Genomic DNA, 17763 nt, shown 5'->3' with positions numbered 1-17763 from the left:
CAGTTGGGCCTAGGCTGGGTGGACTAGGGTGCCAAAATGAGGACTCTGGACTGTACTTGGTGAGCCACTGGGAGCCATGGAACGCTTTAGGAAAGAGGATGCAGTCATCAGAGCCGTCCTTCAGGAAGAGTAATCCAGCAGGTCTGGAGTGCTTTTGGAAAATGGAAAGGAGGCCAAGAGCCCAGTCAAGGCCAAGCTGAGAGCCATAACTTGGGGAATAACTGTGGGAATGGACAGCGTTGAGAGACAGGCAGAAAAAGCGACCATCTGCTTCACAGTTACAGGACAGGCTGGCTGCTCCCAGGGACTGGCTCACCCTCCCCTGCCTCTATAGGCCTCTGAGTCCTTGTGCATGTCTGCACCCCCCCCCCCAAGAGCCAGGTCCGGGGCCATGGCTGGCAGCCTCGGTTCACACGATCCTCCCTGGCTGCTGCCTCTTCTCGATATCTGGTCAAGGAATAGCCCCCAGCCGTCCAGTCTAGTGGCTTCTTCCTTCTTCTCTGGTTGATGTTAAACTCGGGGTTTACGCACACTGGCCGCAACTGTTGTTCGCAATTCCCCAAGGCAGACTTAGACCCAGTCGTTGAGTTAAGGCAGACAGAGGGGAGCCGCTGTGCAGGTTTTGCCTTCCTTAATAAGTTTCCCTGACAGCAGAAGGAAGTCTTTCCAGTCAATTCTTTGTAGTCAATTCCTGATCGTCGTCCTCCTGTTGTTAATATTGTCGTTAAACTCCCGAAGCCTCACTGAGTGAAAGCTAATTATAATAATTAACAGAGAACTTCTGAACTTGTCAAACTGGTAATTATAAACCACAGGGACTTTTATCATTAATAGATGCCATGGAAAGGGAAGGCACAGGGGTGCTGGCAGGGAGAGGCACGCAGGAGATGTTCCGGTCCAGAGCCAAATCCGAGTGCCACCAGGACGTGAGAACATGGCTCCCTTTGGCTCTGCGCCCAACACCCAGCCTGCCTCTGCTTTCCTGCAAACCAGCCCGGGGTCCCTCCATGCGCACACCCTCCACCACATCTCAGAGAGGGCCCACCTTCTGCCACACGCACACACATACACACACACACATTCACATACTTGAACAGGATCAATTTTGACTATAAGGGAGCTTTATATTAGTTCATTCATTCATGCAAAAAAATTTATGGAGCATCTAGGAAGCACTAGAACTTATGGTACAGATCAGAGATTAAATTATGAGTAAGGGTTTAAATGCCTGCCCTCAAATGGTTTAAAATCTAGTGAAGGATGGGGGTGGGGAGGGCTCAAAATAAGCCCTTTAAAAATACAATAGAATTTTATACCTGTTCCAACGAAGGTATTTGCCAAGTGCAGCATGAGAATAGGGACAAGGTATCACACCGGCCAGCATGGGGAATGACCCTGGGATCAAACTGATTGAGAACATTTTATAGTTCTGAACATTTTATAGTTCCTAAATGCCTTTAAGAACAGGATGAAAGTCATGGCCTTTCACTCCAGAAAAAAGCTCAGTCATGCATAAATGTAAAATGTTTCTGGAATTTCAACACTTCACAGAGACCACGATTTGTGGTCCAAAGACCTCTATGCTATGAATCTCTATTGTGCAAAGCACTGAGCACCTGGCCCGGCACATGGCAGGTAGTCAATAAGAGGCAACTTTTATTAATATCGCTGATCTCACGTTCTTGTCGGAACTCCATAAGATGAGATATGTGGAAGCATGTGGTTAGCTCCAAAGAATAAGATGTGCGTCAGTTATTGTTAACCAACACTGAGAGATTAAGTCTGGTCACTGTCTGTTGCTTGTGCACAAGCCAGCCAGGCGTGGCCAGCGGTGGTCCCCATTGTGGCTTCTCTTCCGTATCACCAGTGCCCATAGGGGTCTTCAGCAGAAACTCTGAGAAATGATTCTCTCCTTTCTCCAAAGTTGGTCCAGGTCATCAAAGACCATCTTCTGCTAGAGATTGCCTGCACCCTTCCCAATGTGAGCCCTGGGAATAGCCTGGCTTCCCCACCCCCGCACCCCCAGACTATGGGTAGAATTAATTCTAGTCTGCTCCTGGGTGTGGTCTCCCCTCCCCACCGCTGATGGGTTCCTTGCTAGCAACAATGGCAGATGGCAGACGGGTGGCTTGGGGACGCTCTGGTGGCCTCCACCCTCCCGCAATCTCCATCACTTCTCCCCACAGACCACCCCAATGAAACCTGTAATCTAAGTCCAAACAACTCCTTTGGCTATACAAACATATTCTCAAGACAAATTCCCCAGGACCATCCTGACACCAAATTACCCCTCCCAAGTCCCACCCAAACCCAAATTCGCAAATGACCAGCAAAAATAACTCTGCAAAGTCAGCTTAAATGGCTCCCTGGGCTCGGGTGCCGGGGAACCAAGCCCTCTGAGGGACCCCAGTGATCTGGCAGGAGGGGGAGCTGCTGTCTTTTTGAAATCTGGGGGCTTTGGCTGGCAGGGCAAGGAGGCCAAAGCAGTTCAAGTCAGGGCATGGCTTGGGCTCGCTTCAAAGTCCCAGGCCAGCCTTTATTTTTAGCCCGAGCTCAAAAACCATCAGAAAAACTTCAGAGGCCTCTAGGCCCAGCAGCGGCTTTTGGTTTTGGCTGGAACAAGAGAGGGGCAGGCCACAGGTGACAGAGGGACCTGCAGGGGGACTCTGCAGTGGGTCACCAGCCTGGCCTGGGGCCTCGGAGTGGAGGTCTTGGCGGGTCCATCCGGACCGAAGATGGGCTGGAAGTTGAGGAACCCTTGCTGCCCGGCTCCCACTTCCTGACAAGTTCTGTGTCTCCTCTGCTTGGAGGGAGCGCGTCAAGCCAGGCTAGCTTTATCTGGGCTGCTTCTTGCCAGAACCACAACAGACCAATTTCCTCCGCGAGAGCTTTTGTTTCCAGAAGGGGCTGCAGCTCATCCCGGGAGAAGCCTTTGTTTCTGCAGAGGGTTTTTAGATCAGCGGCTGGCTTTTGGCGCCCTTCTCGTCTGAGTTCTCCCGTGCTTTTTGTGCGGCCCTGCTTTCCTGGACATAAACAACAAATGGTCCTATTCACCCTGGAGATAAGATTGTGCTTCTCCCAAAGTCACCGCTGTCCTCTCGCTGCTTCTGGAACTGTTTGAATAATGAGGCTCCTGGAGAATTTGTGTTGTTTTATCCTTTTCTTCGCTGAGATTGGAGATCCCCTAGGCAGGCCCAGTGGGCAGTGCCTACAGGGGGTCGCTGGGGGTGGCTCACACAGGGCAGCGGCCCAAGACAGCTTTTTGTTTGCTGTCCTGCTCTGGGGCCCGCGGAGCTTTGTGAAATGTTTATATGTATACTGGTTTCTCTTCCTTTTTTTTTTCTTTTTAATTTTTTTTTCTTGCCAAGGCAAACAATGGCTCTCACGCGAAGAATTCCCCATCTTCCAGAAATGGTGGAAAGCTTCAGCATGTGATTCCTTTCCACCTCCTAGAAGCTGCTATGGCTCCAAGGAGGCTTGTGTGGGGAACGGAAAGGAGGCTTGCCAGAGTCAGCAGCCAGCTTATTATTGCCAAGCACTTCTTCCTTGGGGAGTCTGCCCTCCTCGAGGCCCCCGCCGGCCCTGGGGCTAGCAGGCCCGGCCGTACGGGGCCGCTCCGCCGCTCGCTGATTTGGCCGCCTGAGCCAAGCAACTCGGATCCACAGACTTCATTTTCATCATGAGCTAGAGCTGGAGGATAATTCGGCCAGCTTTGCGTGTTTGCGCCGAGGCTCAAGGAACCGTAAGGGACAGGAGAGCTCTTTGGGAAGCGACCTTGACACACTCATGTCAAGGGCTGGGACCATTCTATGAGTCCAGGCATGAGGTTATCGTTACCCTTAGCAATCATTATGGCAATAATCTGTTTAAGTCTCAACAACCAGGTTTGTTTCTGGACTTAGAGTTAAATCCCAGCTCTGCCGTTTACTGGCGGTGTGACCTTGAACAAGTTACTGCATTTCTCTTTGCCTTAATTTCCTCGTTTATAAAAATGGGAGTGACATGCGGTCGTTGGGAAGCGTAAAAGAGATAACGTGGGTGAAGTGTCTGGTTCACGGCAAGTTCTTAACAGAGGTCAGTCCCCTTTTCCTTCTACTCTTTATTAATTCCCTTAGGCGTTACTTCAGTGTTTATTAAGCACCTATTATATGCCGGATCTTGTGTCAAGCTCTGGAGATGCAAGAGGTAAAGATTTGAGAATGCATTGTGTGGCTAGGAGGACAAAGAAGCGAGAGTAAGTCAGGGAGCTGAGCGCTCTGCAGAGCCGGCTGGGAGAAAGCAGGTTAATCCTGTCTAGGAGCTCAGGAAGGCACTTGACCCAGGCCTTGAAAATGTGTGCAGGATTTTGCCAAAGCAGAGAAGCCAGGTGAGGGCATTTCAAGCAGAGAGACTGAACCAAGACCCTGAAGCATGGAAGTCTATAATCTGTCAATGACAGGAGCTGAGGCAAGAGGAAACTAGGGCCAGATTGAGCCCACATGAACGACCTGAAGGGATTGGCTTTGCCGGGGGGCACAGGGAAGCCCCTTATAAGAGGGAAGGGGAAGACACGGTGAGACTTGCAGTTTAGCACAGCTGCCCACTGTATAAAGAATGAGCTGGACTGGGGCAGGAGGTGGGGAGCAGGATAAGAATAGAGGCAACAATGTCAGTAAAGAGGGATGGGAGTAATTCGGAAGACAGATAAGCCTCAAGTTGGGGAACCGGCAGTGGGGAAGGAGAGGTTTTGATTTGGTGAAAATTTGGTTTCGTGAAATGAAGAGGGAGGAGTTGACTTGGTGTCTGGCTCGGATAAAGGGAGGGTGGGGATGCCATGAACCTGGAGAGAAGAAAGGGGGCACAGATGACCCCCAACTGTGCGTTCTTCGGATCACAGAGAAGCCGGAATGGGCTTGAGCCTGGAACCAGCCCGTGGGGCCCCTCTGATCAGATGCGAGATCAGGGGACTGATACCCTCAATCCCTCAGAGGTTGAACATTTTAAAAAGACTTCCCTTTATTTCCAATGTGTTTGTTTTGAAGACTGCTAAATAAAATGGGGGGCCAATGTGGTCGTTTTGAACCACACAAACCTAGTTACTATAGTCTCTCACAACCACGGTACAGCTCTAACCACCATATTTCATGCTATAATGTGGTAGAATGATGTTTAGTTATTTAAATATTAATGGAACTATAGATGATTTTATTTTGTTTTTAAGCTCTTCTGTGTTTTCCACATCTTCTCTCATGAACATACATTATTTTTATAATGATAAGAAATAACTATTAACCTGATAGAGAAATGAGCAAAAGCCTTGCATAAACACAGAAGAAGATAGCCAAGTAGCCAATAAGCATATGAAAAGACGCCCAACTTCATTAGACAGCCGGAACGTCCCATGTAAAATGTCAATGTAATACCACGACACACACATCACCAAATGGTACAATAAAAAAGATGGAAAACATCACGTGTTGGCATGGATACATAGAGCAAATGTAACTCTCCTGCATTGCTAGTAAAGGATACATTTGTAGAATCATTTTTAAAACTTTCTGGCAGTATGTTGTTTACCCTGCTGTGGAGCATATGCAAGCCATACGACTTCGCGGTTTCACCCCCAAGTATAAACCCAAGAGACACACATGCATCTGCTCGACAAAAGACACGCACAGGAGTGTTCACAGTAGAACCGTTCGTAATCGTACCAATCTGGAAAGCAGCCCAATGCCCATCAATAGTAAAACAGATCAATAAATGATGGTCCACTAACGTAAGTTATGGTCCAATATTATGGTCCAACATCCACGAGAATGAGGAGTCCACTCCTGCATGCATGCATAGGAATGATTCCCAAGGCCATCATTTTGAATGAAAGAAGACAGATATTTCTAAGAGGCAAAATCAGCCTATGCCCTTTGGAGTCTGCGTGGTGGTTACCCTCCTGGGTATAACTAAAAGGAAGCATGAGGAGGACTTCTAGGAACACTTTGTTTTTTAATACGTGTGCCGATTACACACACGTGTTCCGGAGAATTCACGGAGTTGCGTGATAAGTACACTTCGGTGTGGGTATATTATACTTCAATGTAAAGTCGAAGTGTAAAAACTGCAGTGTAAACCTCGACCTAACGATGGTGGCAGAAATGAGGGCTGGGTGACAATGGCCATGGGACTTAGGGAGACTCCCTCTGCTTTTCTTAGCCTGGAGCTGGTGTCAAAAGGTGATGGTAGCAGGTTGGAACCAGGTGCTGGGAGTTGCAACACAGTCGAGAGACATCTGCATCAGCCTTTCTACATCCACGAAGCCCCAGAATCTGGGAACATCCACTTCTTCTGACCCAGCACAAGAACAAGTATTTGATATTTGGAATGAAAAGGGGATATGACTACAAATTCTACAGAACCAATACAACATGAAGGTATCAACAGCCTTATACCAATAGCTTGGAAACTACAGACGTAATGGACATATTTCTAAGAAAATACACACACAACTACTGAAACTAACACAAAGAGAAAGAGAAAATAGAAGTAGTTTTACCTTACTGGAGAAATCAATCCTATTGTTAAAAATGTTCACAGATACACGCACGCACCACACACACACACACACTCACCCTTCAGGTCTAGGTAGCTTCTGTAGTAAAAGCTGCCAAATTTAAGAAAGAGACAGCAGCAATTTCACAAAAACTTTTCCCGAGATCTTAAAAAGAAGAAATACTCTCCAACTCATCTAAGGGCTTAGCAAACATTAACACCAGAAGCTGACAAGGATTTATTTTTTGAAGAGTTTATTTATTTATTTGAGAGAGAGAGCATGAGTGGGGCAGAGCAGAGGGAGAGGGAGAAGCAGACTCCCTGCTGAGCAGGGACCCCCCCCCCGTCCCCCCTCCCCGATGTGGGGCTCATACACAGGACCCTGGGATCATGACCTGAGTGGAAGGCAGACTGAGCCACCCAGGTGCCCAAAAGCTGACAAGGATATTACAAGAAAAGTCTCAACCTATCTCACTCACAAACCTAGGTACAAAAATCCTAACATAATATCATCCTCCACATAATATCATCAAACAGAATTCAGTAATATGTTTTGTTTTGTTTTTTAAAGATTTTATTTATTTGACAGAGATAGAGACAGCCAGCGAGAGAGGGAACACAAACGGGGGGGTGGGAGAGGAAGAAGCAGGCTCCTAGCGGAGGAGCCTGATGTGGGGCTCGATCCCATAATGCTGGACTCACGCCCTGAGCCGAAGGCAGACGCTTAACAGCTGTGCCACCCAGGCGCCCCAGTAATATGTTTTGGAGACCATTAAGAGTGAGAAAAATTTCTTACAAAAATGCAAGGTTGGCTTAATATTTGAAAACAATTCAGTCCACCATATTAACAGAATGAAGGAGAAATTTAAGATGATCCTCTCAATAGAAGTAGGAAGAACAATTAATAAAATCCAACATCTATTGATGATACAAGCTCTAAGAAAAATGGAAATAGAAGAAAATTATTTTACAAGAAAGGTAACATAAAAAAGAGCATCATTTTTTCTACAATGTTATTATCATGCCATTGACTGTATTCCCTATGCTGTATCTCTCATGACTTACCCGTCTCATAACTAGAAGTCTGTACCTCCCACCCCCCTTCACCCATTTGCCCATCCCCTCCTTCTCTGTGGCCTCCATTGCTTTGGTCTCTGCGTTGATGGGTCTGTAAACACTATTCTTAACTGAAAATAGTGAAGGTTTCCCTTTGAAGCCTTTGAAGAAGCAAAACAGACAAGAATATAACTTCTGTTCAAAGTTGTACCACAGATTCTAGCCAGCACAATAAAAAAAGGTAATAATTGTAATGAGATAACTGAAATTGTCAGTATTTGCATATATTATTGTCTTGTATATATGAAATCCAAAAGAATATACAGATAAGTAATCAGAATTTTTAAATGATTCAACGAGGTTGTTGGATACAAGGTCAAAATACAAAAATCAAGTAGGTTTGCATAATATCAACAAAGAGTTAGAATACAGATTATTCTTTAGATAATTATAACACATTCAACATAACATCAGCAAGTATAAAATACCTAGGAATAAATCCAATGAAAAGTATGAAAAACTTCTGCATATANGTATAAAATACCTAGGAATAAATCCAATGAAAAGTATGAAAAACTTCTGCATATACGCCAAAACAAAAATAAAAGCAAACAAACAGAAAAATACCCTGTAAAATATTACTGACAAAAAAGGTGTGTATGTGTGTGTGTGCACTTTTTAAGGATTAAAAACTAAATATCGCAAAGATATCAATTATCCCCAGTTTAGTTATATATTCAATTCAATCCCAATCGAAATGTCAATGAATTTTCCTTTCTTCCTTTTTTCCCTTTTGAAATTGAAAATCTTATTCAAAATTTATATGGGAGGGGAAAAGGCCAAGAAGCTGACATTCTTAACAAAGAACAAAAAGGTAGAAGGACATATCGTTAAGCTACAATAATTAAGGCAGTGTGATATTAGCACAATGATGGTCAAATAGACCAATGAGGCAGAAACAGAGTCCAAAAGGTACCACACAAATGGGCGTTGGGTCTGACATTGAAGGATAGTGGAGACAGGACCATCTTTTCTATAAATGGTCTTGGAGCACTTTATACTCATACGGAACACAAGAAAACTTGACCTTTATATCACAGCACATATAAAAATCAATTTCAGGAGGTTTGTCTATTTAAAAGTGAAAGGCAACACCGCACAGCTTCCATAGGACAATACAGGACATTATCTCTATGAACCTGGGAGGAAAAAAAAAAAAGAATTCTTTAAAAGGACACAAAAACACCAACCATGAACGAAAAGACTGATAAACTGAACTACATCAAAGTTAGGAACTTCTATTCAAAAGATCCATTAAGAGGGAAAAGGCAGGCACAAAGCCACAGAAGTTATTTGTAAGCCACATAAACTAAGAACTCAATCCAAATATATATATGTATATATATATATATAACATCTTACAATTCAATTAAAAAAAGACAACTCAGTAGAAAGATGGGCGAGAAAGGTACTTAATAAAAAAATGCCCAGTTGACATATGAAAATGGCCAACGTTTTTAGTAGTCAAGGAAATAAAGACTAGAATCATATGAAATACTACTATACACCCACCAGAATGATTAAAATTACAAAGATTGGCAATAACAAGTGTCGGTCAGGATGTCGAGCAACCAAGAACACTCTTACATCCTTGATAGACCGTACATCAGTATGATTACTTAGAAAACAACGTTGTATTCGGTCCTAAACTTAAACTCTCCGACAGGGCAGTTTCGATCCCAAGTGTATACCCAGAAGAAATATACACATATGCATCCAAGTACCTGTGCGAGGATATCCATCGTGACATTATTCACAATCCTCCCAAACGGAAGCAATCCAAATGCTACCAACAGTAGACTAGATAAATGGATTAGGGTGTTTGAACGATGGCACACTCTACAGCATTGAAAACAGATGACAGGTGCATGCAGGAACAGGAGTGACTCTCACATATATAATACCGATCAAAATAAGTCAAACACCAAATAATAGATAGTATGATTCCATTTATATGACACACGAAAATGGGCAATACTAATCAATAATCTTAGAAGCCAGGATAGGAGTAATCTTTCAAGAGGAAAGAAAAAGTAATGACAATGGGTGGAGGGGGCAGGAAGGGGGCTTTCGGAGAGCGAGAGGTGTTTTACCTCTCGGTCTTGATGATGGCTTCGCAGGACTTTGTTTATGAAAATTTATGGAGCTATAGTTACATGTTTTGTATATATTTCTGTATAGTGCTAGACTTCAATTTTTTAAAAAAATTAAAGAGAAATGGGCATAAATATACATACTAAACGAGAAATAGTTTAAACTTTGGACTAAGGAGATTGGGAAGGAAAAGTTAATGGGGTTTTGTGAGGAGAGGATAAATTAACAAAACTGAGGGGGGGAGGTACTTCAAATACCAAATTCCCAGAAAATGAAGCTCCTGTCTCACAAAGTCAACACTCACCCTCATTTTTTTTAGGTCTTCATAAATCATGCAAAGCAGGCTGCTTGCCTTGGCAGCTCCATACTGAAATTACTCCAGCCACCAATGCATGCGTCCTCCCCCATTTGAAAGTAAACAAGTCTCAGCCAAGGCAAAATCGTAAAAGTTTGTAGGGTATTTCTTTTGTTGCCAGATTCTTTCCGTAGCGTTTGGCATATTTTAAAAGTCGCTGGGCTTGCAGTCAGAACCTTAGGCTCGAGCGCAGGCTGTCTCCAACTGACGATGACTCCACATAACATTTTCCAACTTTACAATGGTGTGAGATCAATATGAATTCAGTAGAGGCCATCCTCGAATTTTAAATTGTGATCTTTTTCTGGGCTAGCAATATGTGGTACCATCCTGTGTTGTGCTGCTGGGCAGCGCCAGTGAGCCATACGGCCGCGAGGGTCAATGACGGATCCATTGACAACCATTCTGCGCCCAGCAGTCGACAGAATACATGAGCTATCCAACACTTCGATATAAAATGGGCTTGCTGTTGGATGATTTTGCCCAACGGTAGGCTGATGTAAGAGTTCTGCGCACATTCAAGGTGGGCTAGGCTGAGCCATAATGTTTGGTAGGTTAGATATGCATTAAATGTGTTTTCAATTTATGGTATTTTCAGCTGGCGATGGGTTTATCGGGATGTAACGCCATTGTAAGTCGAGGAAGATCTGCAAAAATTAAAGATCTACAGCTTAGCAGCGAGTGGCCCTGGGAACGGCTACCTGACAAACTGAGCCTCGGTTTCTTCTTATGCGTGATGGTAAGAATACAAATGCCTGCCTCCCAGAGTTGTGAAAAGTAAGTGATACAAAGTGTGCACACACACACACATACACACACACATACACTCACACACTTCAAACCTTAAGGTGTTGTATACCTGGAAGGGATTGTTCCCTCCTTGGCTCCCATCTCCTTGGCAACCCCCATTTCAGGTGTCAATAGAATCTGCCCTTTTAACCCTCTTCCCTGTATCATACCAGGGAAGAATCTGATATTAGTAATTTATATTCCAAGGATTGATTGATTATTCTCCAACTGGAGCTCAGCCAGGCGTTTGCATTTTATGTCTTTTATCCCTAATTGTGGCGTGAAAGACTTTTTCCCTTGTTAAAAGAATTTGAGACATCAGCAAGAAGGTGGAGAGCTCTGGGGGCAGGGGAAGTGGGAGCTTGAAATCATATTAGCCAGATTCTGCTGGTTCTGAAGGTGAATTTGATTTAGCCCTTTGCAAGTGCCTTTTATTTTCTGGAGATGGAGTGGAGCCGTAGTCAGAGGGACTGCCCCACGACGTGGCCCCTGGTCTGCTAGACTGGCACGGGGAGATGACAAACAGCCATCTGAGACATCCCATGCCGGGAACAGGGTAGGAAAGATTTAATCCCTCGGCCCCCATCTTTAGGGCTCTGAAGCCTGCCCCCTGCCATGCCTCCCCCACCAACTCTCTGGTTTGGTTTGGGCTCTGCTTCTCCCCCAGTCCTCACCTTGGCCTTATCCCTGCCACCTCCTCCCTTTGACCCAAGACACAATGTTGATTTTCAGCTTGATTTTCTTTCTCATTTAAAGATCGTTCATACCTTAATCTCCTTCATCTGTCACCCCAGCATTTAGTCCTAGACCTTAATTATTTCTACCTCTGGCTATAATGTGAAAGAAAGAAAGAAAGAAAGAAAGAAAGAAAGAAAGAAAGAAAGAAAAAGAAAAAAGAAAGGAAGAAAGAAAGAAAGAAAGAAAGAAAAAGAAATCAAGAAGAAATGTGTTTTCTGTCATGTTTTCTTAGTTAACAAAGACGGTGCCATCCCCAATATATTAAAAGGAAAAGGAAGTTGAGAAAAATATAAGAAACTGGAGAGAAACTGGCAGAATGAAGTCACACAAACTGTTAAGTGCCCAAGGACAGCAGAAACGAGTGCATTATTGAGAAAAACCCAACTACCGTAGACAGAGGGGAAATCTCAAGATCTTATCTCGACCAACAGAAAGGGCCTCAAGACATGACTTTGATAAACGGACTCTGGGCTGAAACCAAGGAAAGACAACCTCTAAGATGGGATTCCAGGAGTTGCGAAAGGAGCCCTTTGACTCACGATTGAGAAGCAGAACTCGAGCAGCCGGCAAGCAGGGACTGAGTTAGCCAGATGCTGAGCTAAAGGAATGTCCTGGGTGTGAAACACAGCAAATGAGCTCGCCGAGAACCTCCGTCGGACAAGAGACAGGTGCGCGTAAACTGACGCGCCTGTGGGCAGCTCCACCTCGAGAGGAGCTCCCCGAGCCTTGAAGTGCTTTTGCCCGGGAAGTGGCCCCTCCGTCCGGAGGCCCAGGAAGCCGGCAGCTAGCCCCAAGGACGGGGGTACCAGGGAGGAAGAGCCTGATCCTGGGAAGTGGAAGGCGGCCACGAACGACGGTGTGCTGGGAGCCCTCTGAATTGTTGTCGCGGGAGATGGCTGTTTGCTGCTGAATGCGGAAATGTTGCAGAGCTCTGCATCGCAGGCAATACCCCGGAAACTCACATTTCCTCTACTCCCTCCCACCGCCTTCTCTCTCCTTGCTCCTCTTCTTCCCTTCCCAACACACCCCTGAACTCCCGGGCTTCATCTTCTGGCTCAGGCTTCCTCATCTCCCCTGACCTCCCCTCCTCTTCAGGATATGGGAATTAGAGGCTCCTTTCCCAAATCATCATGTCGGAAGGGATGGCTTCTTGCTGCATTCACATTAAAATTTGAAGATGGGGAAGAAAAAGAGAGGGGATAAAAGGAGCTAAATTAGCGATGTTCACTCAGCGTGATTTTGCTTTAATCCAGGTCTGTGAGCTTGACAGGGTTCAGAAGAAACGAAAGCAGATGTGTCCATCACGCCAGCAGTTATATTACTACTAATCCGAGACGAGATGGCAAAAACACATCGCCCCTGGCCCCCACACTGTTTCCATCTTAATCCGCCTCTAATTGCGCTGGGCACGCCACCTGCACACCTTTGTCCTCCCAGGCAGTGCCCTGCACTCCTCCGGTTTCCACTCCCGCCCTGGAATGGGCCAATGTCAAAGTGGCTCTTTTTGTTGGAGCAGAGTTAGGATGGCCCAGGGAGTATGGGGCTTGCGTGCTGTTGGAGAAGAGGAAGATACAGCCGGACCCGCTGAATGTCACCAAGAGGGGTCCCGGTGTGAGCACTTGGCACTGAGCAGGTGGAGAGAGTTAGATGATGAAATGGTTTATGTGAAAGTAACTGATCTGATTCCTGACACATAGGGAGCTCAGTAAATGTAATGCAATGCTAAGTATTTATATAAGAGCAATGAAAACAAATCTCCATGAGGAAGTTTGTCCGTGAATGTTTACAGCTGCTTTATTCATCATAACAAACAATGAAAGTATCCTAAGTGCCTATCAATAGGTAAATTATTGTGGTATATTTATACAACGGGATACTACTCAGCAATAAAAAGGAACAAGCTTCTGATATGCACAATATAGATGATCTCACAGATATTACGCTGAGCAGAAAAAGGCAGACACAAAGAGGTCTAAAAGAACAGGCAAAATGTGTCTACTGATAAAAGGCAGATTAATGGTCTCCTAGGTCCAGAGGAACTGCATCCATTTTATTATTAACTGGTTCGCTGATTTTTCTAAGAATAATAAAATAGATTTCCCGGTTTCCTCTTTTTATTTATTTTTTAAAGATTTATGTGTTCATTTTAGAGACAGAGAGTAAGAGCGAGGTAATAGGGGCAGAGGGAGAAAGAGAGACAGAATTCTCAAGCAGACTCCCTGCTGAGCACAGAGCATGCCACAGGGCCCCATCTCACAACCCTGAGATCATTACCTGAGCCGAAATCAAGATTCAGCGGCTTAACCAACTGTGCCACCCAGGCACCCCCCTCTTTTTGGTTTTTGATTGCAACGTCTTATGGTTGCAATGATCTCTCTCTCCACTGTATAAAAGTTCTGTTCCACTCCTTTTCATCTTCTCTGTTTCACTGATGGTCAGTTCTGCTCTTTTACCTTGAACCTTCATTCATAGACCTTATCATGTATCTAGTGACTGTTGGTCAATATTTATGAATGAAGAATTCTGTCCATCAGTTTAGTAAGCTGGCATAGGTTTCATAAACCCCATTCTCACATCCATAGGTGGGCACTAGGAAGACAGATTGACAGGCAGAGTTCTTTAATCAGCTCCTTACCGGCAAAACTTCTATAGGCACAGGCATTGATTTCACTTTTTTTTTTTTTTAGCAACATTTTTACTGGACTATTGACAAGACACATACTTTTGTGCTGCCATTGCCCGCCTCCCACAGGACCTTTTTATTTTAAGATTTTTTTTTTTTTTGACAGAGAGACAGCCAGTGAGAGAGGGAACACAAGCAGGGGGAGTGGGAGAGGAAGAAGCAGGCTCCCAGCGGAAGATCCCAACGTGGGGCTTGATCCTAGAACTCCAGGATCATGCCCTGAGCTGAAGGCAGACGCTTAACGACTGAGCCACCCAGGCGCCCCACCTGATTTCACTTCTGAGAATAACTAGACCAGAGCTGTGAGTAGCCATAGGTATTGGGCAAGAGTTTTCCAAGACAATGGTAAAAAGAAACAAGAGCAGAACCTTCTCAGTTATTTTTCTATTTTATCTGCTGATAGCCTCACCCAAGTTGGTGATGCTACCACGTTTATTGGAAATGGAGGGAAGAGAGTGCAAGGAATCTAGGCAGTTGTCCCTAGTTTGACATCTTGGGCAGCCCAGAACTTCTTAAAAGCCGGTTGCTGACTCCAGTGCATCAGATTTTATCTGAAAGCCAGATGGACTGAGTTTGGTGGTTTTGGACTTGGGCTGGGACAGCTGGGGCTGTGGGTAACCAATACCACAGAGAGATCTGAGAAGAAGCTCTAAGCTTAGAATAGTCTAGGGTGTGTCCTGGGTTTGCCAAGTCATTGGAAAAAAATAGCCTCATTAAATGGGCTGAGTCTAGAATTTGCATCTAGCCTGCTGTGTTTCAGGGGTGGGGGTGCGGATAGTTCGTTTTCCTCTCTTTACTAAAGTCTATTCAACTACATAATGAAGTTGGGAAGGATTTGGAGGGTCGGAAGGCTGAGCCATATCTATTCCTTCTTTCTTGCATATTCGGGCACAAATGAGATTGCAGGGTCCCCATCCTTTCAGATCTTTGCAAATTATGACAAAGAGTAAGCGTTTTGATGTCTGCTGAGCAACCTCTTTACTATTTTATGAGATTCCCTGATTGTATTTAGTTTCATTGTAAAGCTGGGCTTCACCTCTCTCCCACTAGGGAAGCCACAAAGATCCAATCCTCCTTCTGTGCCTTCCTTGGCAGCCACGGCATCGGCAAATGAGCGGGCTCAGCAAATCAGAGGCTTCTGTCCTAGAATTTGACATTTGAGTGAGTGGCGATGTGATGGAGAGGTTTGAACGCTCTCATGAAGGTAGGAGTGAGGTAGCAACAGTGACAACAACTTGTCCTGACCAGACTTTCCTACAGAATGGCTGTTGTGCCTCCTTCTCCTTGGCCCACTACAGGGACCTCAATGCTTGTTTGTTATTCCAGCCTCCTCCTGTCAATTCTGACAACTTTCTAATAAAACACCATTTTGTTAAGATAGCGAAAATTAGTTTCTATTCCTTGCAAACGAAAGCATACAGAGCGATAAGAATCCCACTTTCAGACTGAGGGGCAGCAAAGGCACAGTGATTAAAAACATGGACTCGGGAGCTAGACTGCCTGGATTTGCATCTCCAGCTCTGCCACTCACCGGCTGTGTGGACTGGCCTCTACCTGTAGCCGTTCCTCATTCTTGAGTGTGGATGGTCCACGGGGCAGCTCTCATGGGGTTGTTTTAATGCTTAAAGAGTTCGTGCACGAAAACCTCTCAGAAGAGTGCCTGGCATAGAGTAAGCACATTGTAATTGATACACCTCCGGCTGGGACTGGACACCTAGCCTAGAAGAGGCAGAAGGCAATGGGAGCTCTATTAGTACTCAGGATAGAATTCTCATTCATGGCACCGTAGCAAAACAGTTCATTGAAATATTACATTTAGTCACCTGGAATCAAGGAGGGCAAGGCCCAGGAAATTCAAGGACTACAGGGAGAAGGAAGTTACTTATCTTTTTTTTTTAATTTATTTTATTTTATTTTATTATATTATGTTAATCACCATACAGTACATCCCCAGATTCCGATGTAAAGTTCGATGATTCATTAGTTGCGTATAACACCCAGTGCACCATGCAGTACGTGCCCTCCTTACTACCCATCACCAGTCTATCCCATTCCCCCACCCCCTCCCCTCTGAAGTCTTCAGTTTGTTTCTCAGAGTCCATAGTCTCTCATGTTTCATTCCCCCTTCTGATTACCCCCCTTTTCTTTATCCCTTTCTTCCCCTACTGATCATCCTAGTTCTTATGTTCCATAGATGAGAGAAATCATATGATAATTGTCTTTCTCTGCTTGACTTATTTCACTTAGCATTATCTCCTCCAGTGCCGCCCATGTTGCAGCAAATGTTGAGAATTCGTTCTTTCTGATAGCTGAGTAATATTCCATTGTATATATGGACCACAGCTTCTTAATCCAGTCATCTGTTGAAGGGCATCTCGGCTCAGGAAGTTACTTATCTTGGCATTTGATGGGTTTGTTTTTTGTTTTAAAGAAAACAAGGCACCTAAACTTCTGAATTCTCAGGCTTTCTATGAGGGGGTATGACAGAATCTCTTTTTGGTCATATCTTTAGGATTAAGATAAGTGAAAACCTTCTTCCTCAGAGAGATCTTTTCCCCCTGCAGATCCCCAAATTATGACATCTGTCGAATTAACCAATTTGTCCCTTCTGTTGGGCCTCTGCTCAGGAAAGAAGAGGACTTTGACTCATTGCGTTACATGCATTAGTAACAGAATTTGGAGGCATCTTGGTACCCAGGACTCCAACCTGTCACTGAGCTTCCCCCGCCCTTGGAAACAACCCTCCTGTGCCCATGTCCAAGAGAGTTGCCTTCCAACAATAAGCCAATTTCCCCTCTGATTTACCCTCTCTACCTCTACCCCAACCCCTCCTTTTCTCCAAACATGTAGTTAACTTAGATCCGAGCACACTCTAAGGAGAAAACACTAAATCAAATCAAGGAAGAGAGAACTTTATCGCAAAAGAATTGCAGGACTTTCTTAATTTATATCGTAAAACTATTTGGAATGTGTGTGGGAATGCATTTAGAGGGGCCTCATCAAATTGGACAAAATATAACTTCAAATTGGACTGAATTTTCAATACGGATGAACTTCCCAGACATCCGGTTTTTGTGTGCTTGTTGGTAAGTGCTCTAATCGTTTGTGTAACTGATTGATATGTACCTGCATTCGGTATCGAGCCTCACTAAATAAACTTGAGGTACCAGAAACGTTTTGGCCTAAGGTAGATAAAGGAATTTTAATTTGGGAGGGTAGGAAGCCTGAAGGAGATCCATCACAATGCACTACCCACTCACTAAGTTGCTAGAGAGGACCCAGAAAAATCTCCCCTCCGTGAAGCCTTGAGATGGATCTTGTGAAGGAAGTGATGGCATCTGGGAGAAATATTTTGGTGGCTTTTCCATATAGTCCAGAGATAATAAGGAAGGTGCTGTTTAAAATGGGCTCTCTGGCTTAAACGTGATGGAAAGATACCAGGATAGGAAAAAAAAAAAAAAAAAAA

Source organism: Ailuropoda melanoleuca, chromosome 8 (genome assembly GCF_002007445.2).
Source record: "Ailuropoda melanoleuca isolate Jingjing chromosome 8, ASM200744v2, whole genome shotgun sequence".
Lineage (NCBI taxonomy): Eukaryota > Metazoa > Chordata > Mammalia > Carnivora > Ursidae > Ailuropoda > Ailuropoda melanoleuca.
Note: the sequence above shows the minus strand (reverse complement) of the source record.